At 41.1% G+C, this 15,913-nt stretch overlaps 1 protein-coding gene across 5 annotated transcripts in view; it reads left to right on the plus strand.

The window, feature by feature from the left end:
• Window positions 1–15,034, plus strand: part of ERI2 (ERI1 exoribonuclease family member 2) — a 63,387-nt gene extending 48,353 nt beyond the window's left edge. For 4 of the 5 annotated variants that reach the window (XM_023246911.2, XM_045047433.1, XM_045047434.1 and 1 more), the window contains 2 exons: window positions 13,376–13,475; window positions 14,682–15,034. The gene's annotated coding sequence lies outside the window, so the exon portion shown is untranslated. The remainder of the gene's footprint in view (window positions 1–13,375; window positions 13,476–14,681) is intronic. The other variant, XM_045047432.1, reaches the window with a different exon arrangement.
• Window positions 15,035–15,913: the final 879 nt, after the last annotated feature.

Genomic DNA, 15,913 nt, shown 5'->3' on the forward strand with positions numbered 1-15,913 from the left:
ACAGCACAAAGGCAGGGTCCTTCATGCTGGCTGTCAGAACAAAGGCCAAGGAAGTTTTTAAAGACGGTAAGGTGGGAAAGGAGTGATGTCTAAGCATGTAGGAGTGAAGAGAGGTACAGGAAGTTGGGCGGATAGGCAAAGTGGACAGAACATGCTTCTTCACGCATCGCATGTCTCATTACCATGTTAAATCTCCACCCCTGGGCATGGTTTTTAGTATTATAATGAGGGACAAAGTCAGTGAAAGGTCAGCACTGGGGTCCATCTTGCAGACTGGTTTGATTTGGTCTTCACCAGTCTTTGTAGTGGGGTCCCTCCTTTGGTAAGCATCCTGTTTTCCCATTCCTGTAAGACCATAGAGATCCATCTCTCAAGGATTGCTGGATTTTGTGGTGAAGATTGAGGGGACCTGAGTTCAGTCCCTGTTCTATCTTAGTAACTTCAGTGCTCATGTAAACAACCCATTTAATACTGTGGTCTTTAATTCTCTTAATATCCTATCTCCCAATGATCTTAATCCTACCCAGCCTTAGTCTCTCATTCTTGTGACTGCACCCCACACCTTCTCATTACCACCAACAGTACTACCTCCAAAATCTGTGTCAACATCCCCCACCCCGCTTTTTTTTTTTTTTTTTTACTAATTTCTCCTGTCTTGCCAGTTAAAATTTCCCTTTACTATCTTTATCACAGTAATTCCTTTAACTCCACTAAAATCTTCAGTCCATTGACTTGAACACTGTCTTCTTCATACCTTCACTTACCTCTTGCCCATCTTGGATTCTAGGTCCTACACAGCTCCTTTGTACTGCTCTCCCTCACCATACTCAACCGACAAAACCCAGCTTTCTGCAAAACTCCAGATAGCTATCTCCCTATATTGTGACTGCACATGAGCAGCTTAACATAGCTCTGGAGAAATGGTTCTGCGGAAACCTGGTTCTGCACTTAGGATGTTGATGGTACTTGCTAATGGTCTTAAAAAATCCAAGCAGGTCCTCCCCATTGCCTGATAACATATCTATAGGTGGAGATAACCATTTCATACCTTCTCCTATTTCTATAAACCTCCCCATTGCCTGATAACATATCTATAGGTGGAGATAACCATTTCATACTTTCTCCTATTTCTATAAACCTTCAACTCTCCTCTCCTCCTCTTATTTCACTGAGATTTACAAGTAGCCAGAAGAGAATTTCCTCAACCCCCTAGTACTTAATCAACCTAAACTCCTACAATTCTGTTCATACCTTCTGCATTCCTTCCTGTAACAATGAATAGTTGTCAGGTTCCTAGTTTGGGCCACCCTCTCCACAGTGTCCTTGACATCATCTGCTCTCCCCAACTCAAGAACATTACTCCTTCAATTACCTCTCTCCTGTACCACCCATTTCTTCCTTTTATTTTGGACTAGGAGTTGCAAAGAGACAGCCACAAACACATAGTAATATCTCCTATATTAAAATATCTTAGGGGAGGGGGCAGCTCACCGGGCCCTTGATTCTGAACCACACACCTACAGGGAGTCAGAAAGTTGTCGCGAGATGAGGAAATCTTGATGCTGGCTTTGTCTTCCTGACCCGCGAGGTAGTGGTGACAATGGACATGAAGTGAGAGGGTGATGTCTGGGCCTCAGCTGTAATCTGTCCTATGCTGGCATTGGGTGAACCCTTTCAAGTTCCATCTTTGAACAATTTTCACACTGTTGGACAACAAAGAAGACAGAAAAGCATCTCTGAGAACATCATTTTCCAGGTTCCATTTGTGTCAAGGTGGTGGCTGGTAACAAGTTCTTAAAGAAAAAAGGCTGGCTTCTGGGAAGATGGCGGTGTAGGAGGACGCTGGGCTCACCACATCCTGAGGATCACTTAGATTCCACCCACACCTACCTAAATAACCCAGAAAATCACCAGAAGACTAGCAGAACGGACTTTTCGGAGCCAAGCCTAGATGAGAGGCCCATGGAAGAGGGTAGGAAGGGCGGCGAGGTGGTCGCGCTCCATGGACTGGCGGGAGGGAGCCAGGGTGGAGGGGCAGCCCACCAGCAAAGCAGAGCCCCTGAGTCTGGCTTGCAAAAGCAGAGGGGCCAGACGGAGTGTGTTCGGACAGCAAGTGGGACTTAACATCTGGAAGGTTATAAGTTAACAGCTCTGCTCGGAGAACTGGAGGGCTGGAGGACAACGGGAGGGAGAGTTGTTGAGCCCCAGAGGACAGAGCTCAGCTTGGCAGGGAACAAAGGCGGTTGTCAGCGCCATCTCCCTCGCCCATCCCCCAGCCAAAATCCCAAAGGGAACCAGTTCCTGCCAGGGAACTTGCTTGCACCGCGCAAACACCCAACGCTGTGCTTCTGCGGATCCATCCCTCTGGCAGGTCTGACTCACTCCTGGTGCCACAAGGCCCCTCCTGAAGCGGATCTCCAAAGGAAAAGTGAGCTGAGCCTCCCTCTCCCGCCCCTGTGCAACTTGCCTATCCACCCCAGCTAATATGCCAGATCCCCAGCACCACAAACCTGGCAGTGTGCAATAGCCCAGACAGACCATGCCACCCCACGGTGAATCCCCTAGGAGAGGGGAAGAGAAGGTACACACCAGTCTGACTGTGGCCCCAGTGGTGGGTTGGGGGCAGACATCAGGTCTGACCGCGGCTCCGCCCACCAACGCAAGTTATTCAAGACAGCACAGGGGAAGTGCCCTGCAGTTCCACACTACTCCAGGGACTATACAAAATGACAAAACAGAAGAATTCCCCTCAAAAAAACCTCCAGGAAATAACAACAGCTAATGAACTGATCAAAAACGATTTAAACAATATAGCAGAAAGTGAATTTAGAATAATAGTAATAAAATTAATCGCTGGGCTTGGAAACAGTATAAAGGACAGCAGAGAATCTATTGCTACAGAGATCAAGGGACTAAGGAACAGCCAGGAGGAGCTAAAAAAATGCTATTAATGAGCTGCAAAATAAAATGGAGACGATCACAGCTCGGATTGAAGAGGCAGAGGAGAGAATAGGTGAACTAGAAGATACAATTATGGGAAAAGAAGAAGCTGAGAAAAAGAGAGATAAAAAAAATCCAGGAGTATGAGGGGAAAATTAGAGAACTTAGTGATGCACTAAAGAGAAATAATCTACGCATAATTGGTATTCCAGAGGAGGAAGACAGCGGGAACGGAGCTGAAGGTATACTTGAAGAAATAATAGCTGAGAACTTCCCTGATCTGGGGAAGGAAAAAGGCATTGAAATCCAAGAGGCACAGAGAACTCCCTTCAGACGTAACTTGAATCGATCTTCTGCACTACATATCATGGTGAAACTGGCAAAATACAAGGATAAAGAGAAAATTCTGAAAGCAGCTAGGGATAAATGTGCTCTAACATATAAAGGGAGACCTATAAGACTCATGACTGATCTCTCTACTGAAACTTGGCAGGCCAGAAAGTAATGGCAGGAGATCTTCAATGTGATGAACAGAAAAAATATGCAGCCGAGAATCCTCTATCCAGCAAATCTGTCATTCAGAATAGAAGGAGAGATAAAGGTCTTCCCAAACAAACAAAAACTGAAGGAATTCATCACCACTAAAACCAGCCCTACAAGAGATCCTAAGGGAGATCCTGTGAGACAAAGTACCAGAGACATCGCTACAAGCATGAAACCTACGGACATCACAATGACTCTAAACCCATATCCTTCTATAATAACACTGAATGTAAATGGACTAAATGCACCAACCAAAAGACATAGGGTATCAGAATGGATAAAAAAACAAGACCCATCTATTTGCTGTCTACAAGAGACTCATTATAGACCTGAGGACACTTTCAGATTGAAAGTGAGGGGATGGAAACTATTTATCATGCTACTGGAAGTCAAAAGAAAGCTGGAGTAGCCATACTTATGTCAGACAAACTAGACTTTAAATTAAAGGCTGTAACAAGAGATAAAGATGGGAATTATATAATAATTACAGGGTCTATGCATCAAGAAGAACTAACAATTATAAATGCCTATGCGCCAAATACAGGAGCCCCCAAATATATAAAACAATTACTCACAAACACAAGCAACCTTATTGACAAGAATGTGGTAATTGCAGGGGACTTTAATACCCCACTTACAACAATGGATAGATCATCTAGACACATGATCAATAAAGAAACAAGGGCCCTGAATGATACATTGGATCAGATGGACTTGACAGATATATTTAGAACTCTGCATCCCAAAGCAACAGAATATACTTTCTTCTCGAGCGCACATGGAATGTTCTCCAAGACAGATCACATACTGGGTCACAAAACAGCGCTTCATAAGTATACAAGAATTGAGATCATACCATGCATACTTTCGGACAACAATGAGATGAAGCTTGAAATCAACCACAGGAAAAAGTCTGGAAAACCTCCGAAAGCATGGAGGTTAAAGAACACCCTACTAACGAATGAATGGGTCAACCAGGCAGTTAGAGAAGAAATTAAAAAATATATGGAAACAAATGAAAATGAAAATACAACAATCCAAATGCTTTGGGATGCAGCAAAGGCAGTCCTGAGAGGAAAATATGTTGCAATCAAGGCCTATCTCAAGAAACAAGAAAAATCCCAAATACAAAATCTAACAGCACACCTAAAGGAAATAGAAGCAGAGAAGCAAAGACACCTTAAACCCAGTAGAAGAAGAGAAATAATAAAGATCAGAGCAGAAATAAACAATATAGAATCTTAAAAAACTGTAGAGCAGATCAATGAAACCAAGAGTTGGTTTTTTGAAAAAATAAACACAATTGGTAAACCTCTAGCCAGGATTCTCAAAAAGAAAAGGGAGATGACCCAAATAGATAAAATCATGATTGACAATGGAATTATTACAACCAATCCCTCAGAAAAACAAGCAATTATCAGGGAATACTAGGAAAAATTATATGCCAACAAACTGGACAACCTGGAAGAAATGGACAAATTCCTAAGCACCCACACACTTACAAAACTCAAACAGAAAGAAATAGAAAGCTTGAACAGACCCATAACCAGCAAAGAAATTGAATCAGTTATCAAAAGTCTCCCAACAAATAAGAGTCCAGGACCAGATGGCTTCCCTGGGGAATTCTACCAGACATTTGAAGAAGAGATAATACCTATCCTTCTCAAGCTATTCCAAAAAATAGAAAGTAAAGGAAAACTTCCAGACTCATTCTATGAAGCCAGCATTACTTTGATTCCTAAACCAAACAGAGTCCCAGCAAAGAAAGAGAACTACAGGCCAATATCCCTGATGAATATGGATGCAAAAATTCTCAATAAGATACTAGCAAATTGAATTCAACAGCACATAAAAAGAATTATTCACCATGATCAAGTGGGATTCATTCCTGGGATGCAGGGCTGGTTCAACATTCACAAATCAATCAACGTGATACATCACATTAATAAAAGAAAAGATAAGAACCATATGATCCTGTCAATCGATGCAGAAAAAGCATTTGACAAAATTCGCATTCTTTCTTAATAAAAACCCTCGAGAAAGTCGGGATAGAAGGAACATACTTAAAGATCATAAAAACCATTTATGAAAAGCCCACAGCTAATATCATCCTCAGTGGGGAAAAACTGAGAGCTTTCCCCCTGAGATCAGGAACACAACAGGGATGTCCACTCTCATGGCTGTTGTTTAACATAGTGTTGGAAGTGCTAGCATCAGCAATCAGACAACAAAAGGAAATCAAAGGCATCAAAATTGGCAAAGATGAAGTCAAGCTTTCACTTTTTGCAGATGACGTGACACTATACATGGAAAACACTATAGACTCCACCAAAAGTCTGCTAGAAGTGATACATGACTCAGCAAAGTCATAGGATACAAAATCAATGTACAGAAATCAGTTGCATTCTTATACACTAATAATGAAGCAACAGAAAGACAAATAAAGAAACTGATCCCATTCACAATTGCACCAAGAAGCATAAAATACCTAGGAATAAATCTAACCAAAGATGTTAAAGATCTGTATGCTGAAAACTATAGAAAGCTTAGGAAGGAAATTGAAGAAGATATAAAGAAATGGAAAGACATTCCATGCTTATGGGTTGGAAGAATAAATATTGTTAAAATGTCAATACTATCCAAAGCTATCTACACATTCAATGCAATCCCAATCAAAATTGCACCAGCATTCTTCTCAAAGCTAGAACAAGCAATCCTAAAATTCATATGGAACCACAAAAGGCCCCGAATAGCCAAAGGAATTTTGAAGAAGAAGACCAAAGCAGGAGGTATCACAATCCCAGACTTTAGCCTCTACTACAAAGCTGTAATCATCAAAACAGCATGGTATTGGCACAAAAACAGACACATAGATCAATGGAATAGAATAGAAACCCCAGAATTAGACCCACAAAAGTATGGCCAACTCGTCTTTGACAAAGCAGGAAAGAATATCCAATGGAAGAAAGACAGTCTCTTTAACAAATGGTGCTGGGAGAACTGGACAGCAACATGCAGAAGAATGAAACTAGACCACTTTCTTACACCATTCACAAAAACAAACTCAAAATGGATAAAGGACCTGAATGTGAGACAGGAAACCATCAAAACTCTAGAGGAGAAAGCAGGAAAAGACCTCTCTGACCTCAGCCGCAGCAATTTTTTACTTGACGCATCCCCAAAGGCAAGGGAATTAAAAGCAAAAATCAACTGTTGGGACCTCATGAAGTAAAAAAGCTTCTGCACAGCAAAGGAAACAATCAACAAAACTAATAGGCAACCGACGGAATGGGAAAAGATATTTGCAAAGGACATATCGGACAAAGGGCTAGTATCCAAAATCTATAAAGAACTCACCAAACTCCACACCCGAAAAACAAATAATCCAGTGAAGAAATGGACAGAAAACATGAATAGACACTTCTCTAAAGAAGACCTCCAGATGGCCAACAGGCACATGAAAAGATGCTCAACGTCGCTCCTCATCAGGGAAATACAAATCAAAACCACACTCAGATATCACCTCACGCCAGTCAGAGTGGCCAAAATGAACAAATCAGGAGACTATAGATGCTGGAGAGGATGTGGAGAAACGGGAACCCTCTTGCACTGTTGGTGGGAACGCAAACTGGTGCCACCACTCTGGAAAACAGTGTGGAGTTTCCTCAAAAAATTAACAACAGACCTACCCTATGACCCAGCAGTAGCACTGCTAGGAATTTACCCAAGGGATACAGGACTACTGATGCATAGGGGCACTTGTACCCCAATGTTTATAGCAGCACTCTCAACAATAGCCAAATTGTGGAAAAATCCTAAATGTCCATCAAATGATGAATGGATAAAGAAATTGTGGTTTATATACACAATGGAGTACTACGTGGCAATGAGAAAGAATGAAATATGGTCCTTTGTAGCAACGTGGATGGAACTGGAGAATGTGATGCTAAGTGAAATAAGTAAGGCAGAGAAAGACAGATACCATATGGTTTCACTCTTATGTGGATTCTGAGAAACTTAACAGAAACCCATGGGGGAGGGGAAGAAAAAAAAAAAAAGAGGTTAGAGTGGGAGAGAGCCAAAGCATAAGAGACTGTTAAAAACTGAGAACAGGGGCGCCTGGGTGGCGCAGTCGGTTAAGCGTCTGACTTCAGCCAGGTCACGATCTCGCGGTCCGTGAGTTCGAGCCCCGCGTTGGGCTCTGGGCTGACGGCTCAGAGCCTGGAGCCTGTTTCCGATTCTGTGTCTCCCTCTCTCTCTGCCCCTCCCCCGTTCATGCTCTGTCTCTCTCTGTCCCAAAAAAAATAAATACACGTTGAAAAAAAGAAAAAAAATTAAAAAAAAAACTGAGAACAAACTGAGGGTTGATGGGGGGTGGGAGGGAGGGGAGGGTGGGTGATGGGTATTGAGGAGGGCACCTTTTGGGATGAGCACTGGGTGTTGTATGGAAACCAATTTGACAATAAATTTCATATATTAAAAAAAAAGAAAGTGATAGCTTAATATAAAATATATTTATTAATATAAAATAATATAAAATCTATATTAATATAAAAATAATATAAAATAATGTCTGCATATGGATAAAAATGAAAGATACAGAATGATATAAAGTAGTTACTAAATGTGTTGCAAAACAAGGGTATATGTGTGTATAGGGAAGTGGGTGGAATATTATATGCAACTAGTTTTTCAAATAAGTCTGAAATCAACTTTAGTTTTTCTCCCAATTTCTGTCCCCCACCCCTGCTGTATCCAATATCCCTTTTCTATCCCTTAGTGACTTGCTGGGATGATCCCACAATTCACAATCACTTTTAGTTATAAGTTTGTCCACTTAAAAATGTTAATCACAGAGGTGCCTGGGTGGCTCAGTCGGTTAATTTTCAGTTGATTTTGATCAATTTTCAGTTGATTTTGGCTCAGGTCATGATCTCAATGTGTGTGAGATTGAGCTCCACATCAGGCTCTGTGCTGACAGTGTGGAACCTGCTTGGGATTCTCTCTGCCACCACTCACATTCTCTCTCTTTCCCTCTCTGCCCCCCCCTCAAAAATAAAAATACATATTAATCACAGACTCAATGTACATTGCACCTATTCCCCTCTCCCTAGCACAGACTTGCTCTGTGCTTTTTGGGACCAGCAGTGGACAGGACTGGCCACCCTTCTGCACTCCTCCCACACTAGTATCTAGAATAGAGACATGTAGCTTGTCTGCCTCTCATATACCTTCCCCCTCTTATCTAACCTCTAGACACTCTACTGTCAGAGTTAAGGAAAAAAGATTAAGAGAAGGAGGTTTACCATGCTGGCTAAGACTTTAATCCTCTGTTGGGCCTGGCTGTTCAAGCCTAGGTATCTTCTGGGAGTCCACTTGGCACAGAAGATACTCACACATCTTTAGAACACCTTGTCTCAGGCTGCAGGCCTCTGCTTGTGTTGTCTTTCCACCCACCTCACTCTCTGTGCTCTGCCATGTGTCTCTACTTCTCTTTCTGGCTTATTTCCATACTTGGTCAGGCAGAAGGGGACATCATCCCAGTAATGTGATGCCAGTCTCCTTCCAGGAACCACTAACCTTTATAATGGATTCCCTTAGTGTCCCTCTCAGCAAAGGGTGTGAATGTACTATCTTCTTTCCCATCCCCAAGTTTCTGATTTAGGCCCAAAAGTAGAGTGCTCTCAGTGTAGCAGGACCAGTTGAGCCACCTTTTCACAAACCTGGAGAGAGTTACAAAACTTACTTTTTTTTTTTAATTTATTTTGAGAGAGAGGGAGAGAGAGAGAGAGAGAGAGAGAGAGAGAGAGAGAGACAGAATGTCAAGCAGGCTCCGCATTGTCAGTGCAGAGCCCAACATGGGGCTTGAACTCACAAACTGTGAGATCATGACCTGAGCTGAAATCAAGAGTCAGATTCTTAACCAACTGAGCCACCCAGGCTCCCCTCTTAGTCTTTTTTGACAGTTCTCTTTAGAATGGAAAGGGCAGGGACATAATGACTCTTAATCCTTAGCTTTGGGCTTTAGTTGAGAAATGTGAAGAGACACCTGAACTCTTACTAAGCACCATTTTTATACACATGTAGGATGAAAACATACATATGTGAATATATAGGTTATGTGTATACCTATACACATATGTATAAATATGTGTCACATATGTGTCACATATGTATGTATACATATATGTATGCATACATGTCACATATGTATATATACACACATATTTATGCACTTAATTATTCCCTTTTAAAACATGAATCAGTTCATACTACACATACCTCACTTTTTTTCCTTCATTTTCCAATGTATCTTGTAGATCTTTCCATATTAACCCATTTAGATAAAATAAGGCTTATCTTGAGTACTGGAAATCAGTAAGGAGTGACTGGAGACACCTCAGAGCAAACTGAGCAACAGAAAAAGCCTGGGTCTTCACCTCAACTCTTGTTTGCTTAAAAATTAATCTTACCAAACCTTCCAATTAGCAACAGCCATGACAAAACAGCAGTAGCTAACATTTATTGAATATTTTTATGTGATTACCATGAATTATTTTTATTCAATACTCATAACTTCCTATAAGGTATATATTACAGCTATTCCCATTTTATAGATGAGGAGCATGAGGTTAGAGCAGTTTATTTGCCCAAGGTCATAGAGGTAGCAAAGGGGTGGAATCAGTATTTAAACACAAGACTGAGACTCAATGTATGTTCTTAATCAGTTTGTCTATTTGTTCATCTACACATTGAATGCCATATTCTCATTGACTTCCTTCCAATTTTTTTTAAATTTTTTTTAACGTTTATTTATTTTTGAGACAGAGAGAGACAGAGCATGAACGGGGGAGGGTCAGAGAGAGGGAGACACAGAATCTGAAACAGGCTCCAGGCTCTGAGCTGTCAGCACAGAGCCCGACGCGGGGCTCGAACTCACGGACCGCGAGATCATGACTTGAGCTGAAGTCGGACGCTTAACCGACTGAGCCACTCAGGCCCCAACTTCCCTCCAATTTTTAACTTAAATATAAATGATTCAACCTGACTACTCATGTAGATTCTTATTTAGGCCTCATCTGTGCTGAAAGATCCTCTAAGCCTCTGTCATCCTGGACTATTAAGCATGTGCCGTACCTACTCTGAAATTTATACTTCTTCCATTAGTACTTTATCCAATACTATTGTTATGCCTTGGTGGAGTGTGCAGTTCACAGATGATTTCAGTTCCAAATGGATTTCTAACTTGTTGAACTGTCTGAGACTCCACCATTAGGGATTCATTCTTAGGAGCACTGACAAAAGTGAAGTAAGAAGCAGGAGGAGGACCTACAAGTACTCAAAAAAGTAGAGCTATATAGTAAAACAATGAAATTTAAACATAGATTATTCAAATCTCAGAGAAGCAGGAAGGAAGTACCTGTGAAACCTCATGAAAAGTTTTAAGAAGACTCATGCATGTATAGAGTGTGAAATTGGAGAAGAAAATTGGAGGGAAGGAGATTTATTCACCTTTTCTCTCAAGAACCAACATCCATAAAATGCCAAATTTGCCTTACCTGTCAAAATTAGACTCTAGCAGTGGTGGGATGAAGCACACTGGCGGCGGGGGCGGGGAGGGGCTGGGATCAGGAGTTCAGGACACCCAGCAGGGCTAAGTGAGGATGCAGGTAGGAACAAACGGATAGACCAAATGTGGCTTCTCCAGGGATAGACCAAGTTCACATGGCTTCAGAGTCAGGTTCCATTGTGGAACTCAGGCTGTTGGGCACGTTTCTTATGCAGCTTGTAGGTGTGATAAAAGTGCAAGTGTGGCACAAGTGCTGTGGGCACAGAGCCAATGAAAGACCTGAGGTGTCATTCAATCAAATGTGAGGCAGGAGCCAGTTGGCAGAGGTAAGGTGTTATGTATTTTATCTTATTTTATGATACACGATATTAAGTTAACTATATTTAAAGTTTCTTTCCCTTCTGGCCTCCTTCCTCAAAGGATTAAATTTAGCTTTCAATAAGTGACACATGGAGATAAGACATTAGGGGACAAATAATGCATTTAGGGGACTGGGTTGGGGAATGGATACTAATACAAAAAATACTAGGGACACCTTGGTGGCTCAGTTGGTTGACTGTTGGCTCAGGTCATGATCCCAGGGTCATGGGATTGAGCCCTGTGTTGGGCTGTGTCGGGCTCCATGCTGAGCACGAAGCCTGCTTGAGATTCTCTCTCTCTCCGCCCCCCCCCCCCCCATTCCTCTCTCTGGCTCGTACTCTCTCAATCTCTAAAATTAAAAAATAAATAAATAAATAAAAATACTAGACATCACTGAGTCACAACTGAGCCCCAAACCAGCTGTTTTTAAGTCCACACTGACTCAACAGTGACTATGAACAAGTCCACATTGACTGAACAGTGACTATGAACTAAGCACTTGTCATGCCTATCTTAATGAGTTTTCCTAGTAACCCGGAAAATAGGTATTATTATTATCCCCATTTAAACGTTGTTGTTGTTTTGTTTTTTTAATCTAATGAGGAAATTCAGCTTCTCACTTGCTTGAAGTTCCACAGCCAGAACATGGCAGAACTGGGATTTAAACACAGTTTGACTTTAGAATTTGGGCCCATGATCATATACATATTACCAACTCTGAAGGTGGCAGGTGTAGAGAAATCAAATAAGCAGGTGACCAGGGTTCAGTGTTAAGACATCTATTACCTGAAAATGCTGGGTAACAAGAGAATAAGGCAGGAAATCCTGGATGGATAGTGTAGTCAGAACAGGAACAAAATCTAACAGTGTTTCCTACCTGTGTTCGGGGCAAGGATGGATTCTGTACTGAACATACAAGTAGAAGTTAAATGGCAGTAACTTTGAAAGGAAGAGAAAGAGAAAGAGAATTTAGAATGTCTTACATCATTCTTCCCTTTCTGGGCTGAAGACCTCATGAATATGTGAAGCGAATTAGAATTAGGTTAATTAGAATAAAAGGCAAATTCCTCATAGTACTTATTCCAAACCCACAGTATCCGCTGCACATTTTTCTATAATGCCGACATTCCTTTTCTCAAAACAAAACAAAACAAAACAAAACAAAACAAAACAAAACAAAACAAAACAAAAAATCCACTTGGTATACAGGAGCCAGAAGAGGGGTTTACAAGTCACATCACAGAGCCCTTGGTGCCCAATGATAGACACCAGACCTCTGACCATGACTGGTAACCTAAGGAGGTGAAAGTTCACACAAATTGAAATTTCATACAAATGTGTTTCCAGCATTGCCAGGGAAATCTCTCTCTTAATTCCTAGCTTCTTTTCTCGCTCCTCTTGGTGGGGCTTAATGGGGTCTGGACTTGGTATACTTCCCTTCTTAATAGCATTGGTCTTAACCTTTTTCCTTTACTGACCATTTCTTGGGGTTGAGTTCAAATGTTCAATAATATTTTTTGAGCACCTAATATGGATCCGGCATTATGGCAGGCACCAAGGATGAAAACAAAAGTAAAAACAAGTTTCAGTCAGCTCTCTCTATGCTTCTGAACACCACAGCAATGCCACTGTTCTTCACAATCAACTGAGGACCTCCAGAAATCTATGCTATGCAATCTCCATTGTCAAAAGTAAAGGCTATGCTGATTATATAGGTGAAAGCAAAAAATAAGATGATGACAAAATTTTTGGAAATAGTGGTAGATCCAGGGTCAGGAGAACCAAGGATGACTGGGGGAGTGAGGAGGCTAGAACTAGCATCAATGTTCTGAAAAGTCTAGTACTGCCACTACTTCTGGAGTGGCTGCAAAGCTGATGATACTGGATTTGGAATGCCACTGCCATTGGTCAGATGAACTCTAAATGGGCATTCCTCTTTACACATTTGCTTCCAATTCTCAGTCCCTCACAGATGCATCCAATTGATGAAGCTGAGGTGATGTGCTCACATTACAGAGTGGGAAAAAGGGATACCTGACATGTCAAGCTTCCATGATGCAAGGTGAGCCCTGCCTTCCACTCAGACTCATCCAGTGATGGATTACACCTCCTCCCCAAAAGGGGGTTCATTTATTGAGCAAACAAAAACAACAAATGTTACCCATAAGGTAGACAAAAACTAACAAGGAAGTAGTTATAGGTGATCATGATATGTATTCTAGCCCAGTTTTCCCACTGGTGATAGAATCTGCTTATTTCTCTGCCTTAATCCCTAGGATAATAGTATTAAAAAAGACATATTGGAAATCACTTCCTCAAGGATTCCATTTCTTATGAAATTGCCTCCATATTTGGCCAGAGGGAGCACCCTAAAAGGGAAATGAATTTTTTCCATTTGTCCTACTCTACAGTGTGGAATGGGACAGTTAACACCTAGTACTAATCAGGAACTCTAGTATTAATATTAGTAATTTAAGCAAAAGAACCTAAGGGAAGATAAGGTTATACACACACACACACACACACACACACACACACCTTTATATACATATATGTATATATACAAATATACATACATATACATATATATTTACATATACTAAGAAAAAACCCAGTTAACCATGAAGTTCAACATCAGGATAATTACTTTTCCTCTTCTTAGTATTTTGTTGTTTCATACATTACAAGTAAATCTCGGAATGTGAGATTGAAATATCTAGGTCAATAAAAAGCACAGTACTCCTGCATTGCTTACCAAAGCAATATACTGTCATGGGTGGAAAACCAACATAAGGGATTTATAAAGTTCAAGTTGACTTTTTTGTTAATGTTTATTTATTTTGAGGTAGGGGTAGGGACAGAGAGAGAGAGGGAGAGAAGACAGAATCCCAATCAGGCTCTGCTCTGTCAGTGCAGACCCTGACACCAGGCTCAAACCCACTAAAAGATCATGACTTGAGCCAAAGTTGGATGCTTAACCAACTGAGCCACCTCAAGTTGACTTTTAATTGCATGAAGTATAAGGAACTGGATTCCTGACTTTAGGGTATGGGGAATACTATGATGTTAACTCTGAAGGGATTGCTTATCTATCCAGTTTAATGAGTGGGTTCATAAACATTTTAGGGGACGGATATGAAGAAAAGAAAATAGCAAGGTATATTTAATTGGAGAAAAGAAGATGGATAATTTTCCTAGTAGTGAAAATTCTTTTATATGTATAGACTATTCTAGACTATTATTTCATATCAGAATTACTTTTTCATAGGTGTCACAAGAATGTGAATCTGAGAGATGAAGACTTTACAACAAATAAGAAGTTCTTTATTCCTGACTTTCTATAACAATCTACATTTCTGGGCCACTGGATTCGCTAATTCTTCCTAGGACAACAAAGGACAAACCTTCTTTTGGCTCTTCATGATTTTGTTCAGAAGTGAGGATGTGATTTCCTGTCCAGACCAACTACAGTCGGAACAATAATTCACCAAAATGTTACTATCACTTGTTATGACATCAGCGTCAAACAAAAGTTGTGTGAAGAAATTGATATGGACAATATCTTGGGTATGAATATGAATCTTGGGTATGAATAGTGACAATTAAATGTTAAGAAGTTTGGCAGGAGCACCTGGGTGGCTCAGTCGGTTAAGCGCTGGACTTCAGCTCAGGTCATGATCTCAGGGTTTGCGAGTTTGAGCCTCACGTGGAGCTCTGTGCTGACAGCTCAGAGTCTGCAGCCTGCTTCAGATTCTGTGTCTCCCTCTCCCTCTCTCTCTCTGCTCCTCCCCCGATTGCACTCTATCTCTCTCTCAAAAATAAACATTAAAAAAGTAATTAAAAAAAGAAGTTTGGCCAAGTTTCCCTGTATTTTATATTTCTTATTCTGATAATCAACTCTCTGACTTCAATGAGTTTCTTATACTTTGTGTTCTTTATTTGTACCTTTGGGGTTCTCCAACAGGAGTGCTAAAGTCAAGTCCATTGCATATGCACATTTCAAAAGGAGCAAAAAATAAGTAGGGTGGTTTGGAAGAAACACTGACTTCTAAGAAACACTGGCCTATAAGGGCAACATGAGTATGAAGTGTGTCTGTCTTTGCTAATGGTCTCAACCTTAGTACTTAGGTCAACAACTAGTGCATGGGTGCTTAATAAATATTACCAGAATGAATCAATGACTATGAATGGTAAACAAAACAGTTCTTTACAAGCATGGTCTACATCCCGCTGGAGGCCAGCATGTAAATTTACAAACCCGCTCCATCCAGGCCAATTCCCCAGGAAGCCCTGGCTTTTGGATAGTGAGCTGTAAGAAGTGCCCATCAAGGGCGCCTCAAGTGGCTCAGTCGGTTGAACTTCCGACTTGGGCTGAGATCATAATGTCACCCTTTGTGGGTTGAACCCTGACAGCGCACATCTTCTACGGTTTCTCTGTCTTCCCCTCTCTCTGTCCCTCCCCCACCTCAAAGAAGAAAAAAAAAGTGCCTGTCCACTCTT

This window comes from Felis catus, chromosome E3 (genome assembly GCF_018350175.1).
Source record: "Felis catus isolate Fca126 chromosome E3, F.catus_Fca126_mat1.0, whole genome shotgun sequence".
In the NCBI taxonomy this organism is placed as follows: domain Eukaryota; kingdom Metazoa; phylum Chordata; class Mammalia; order Carnivora; family Felidae; genus Felis; species Felis catus.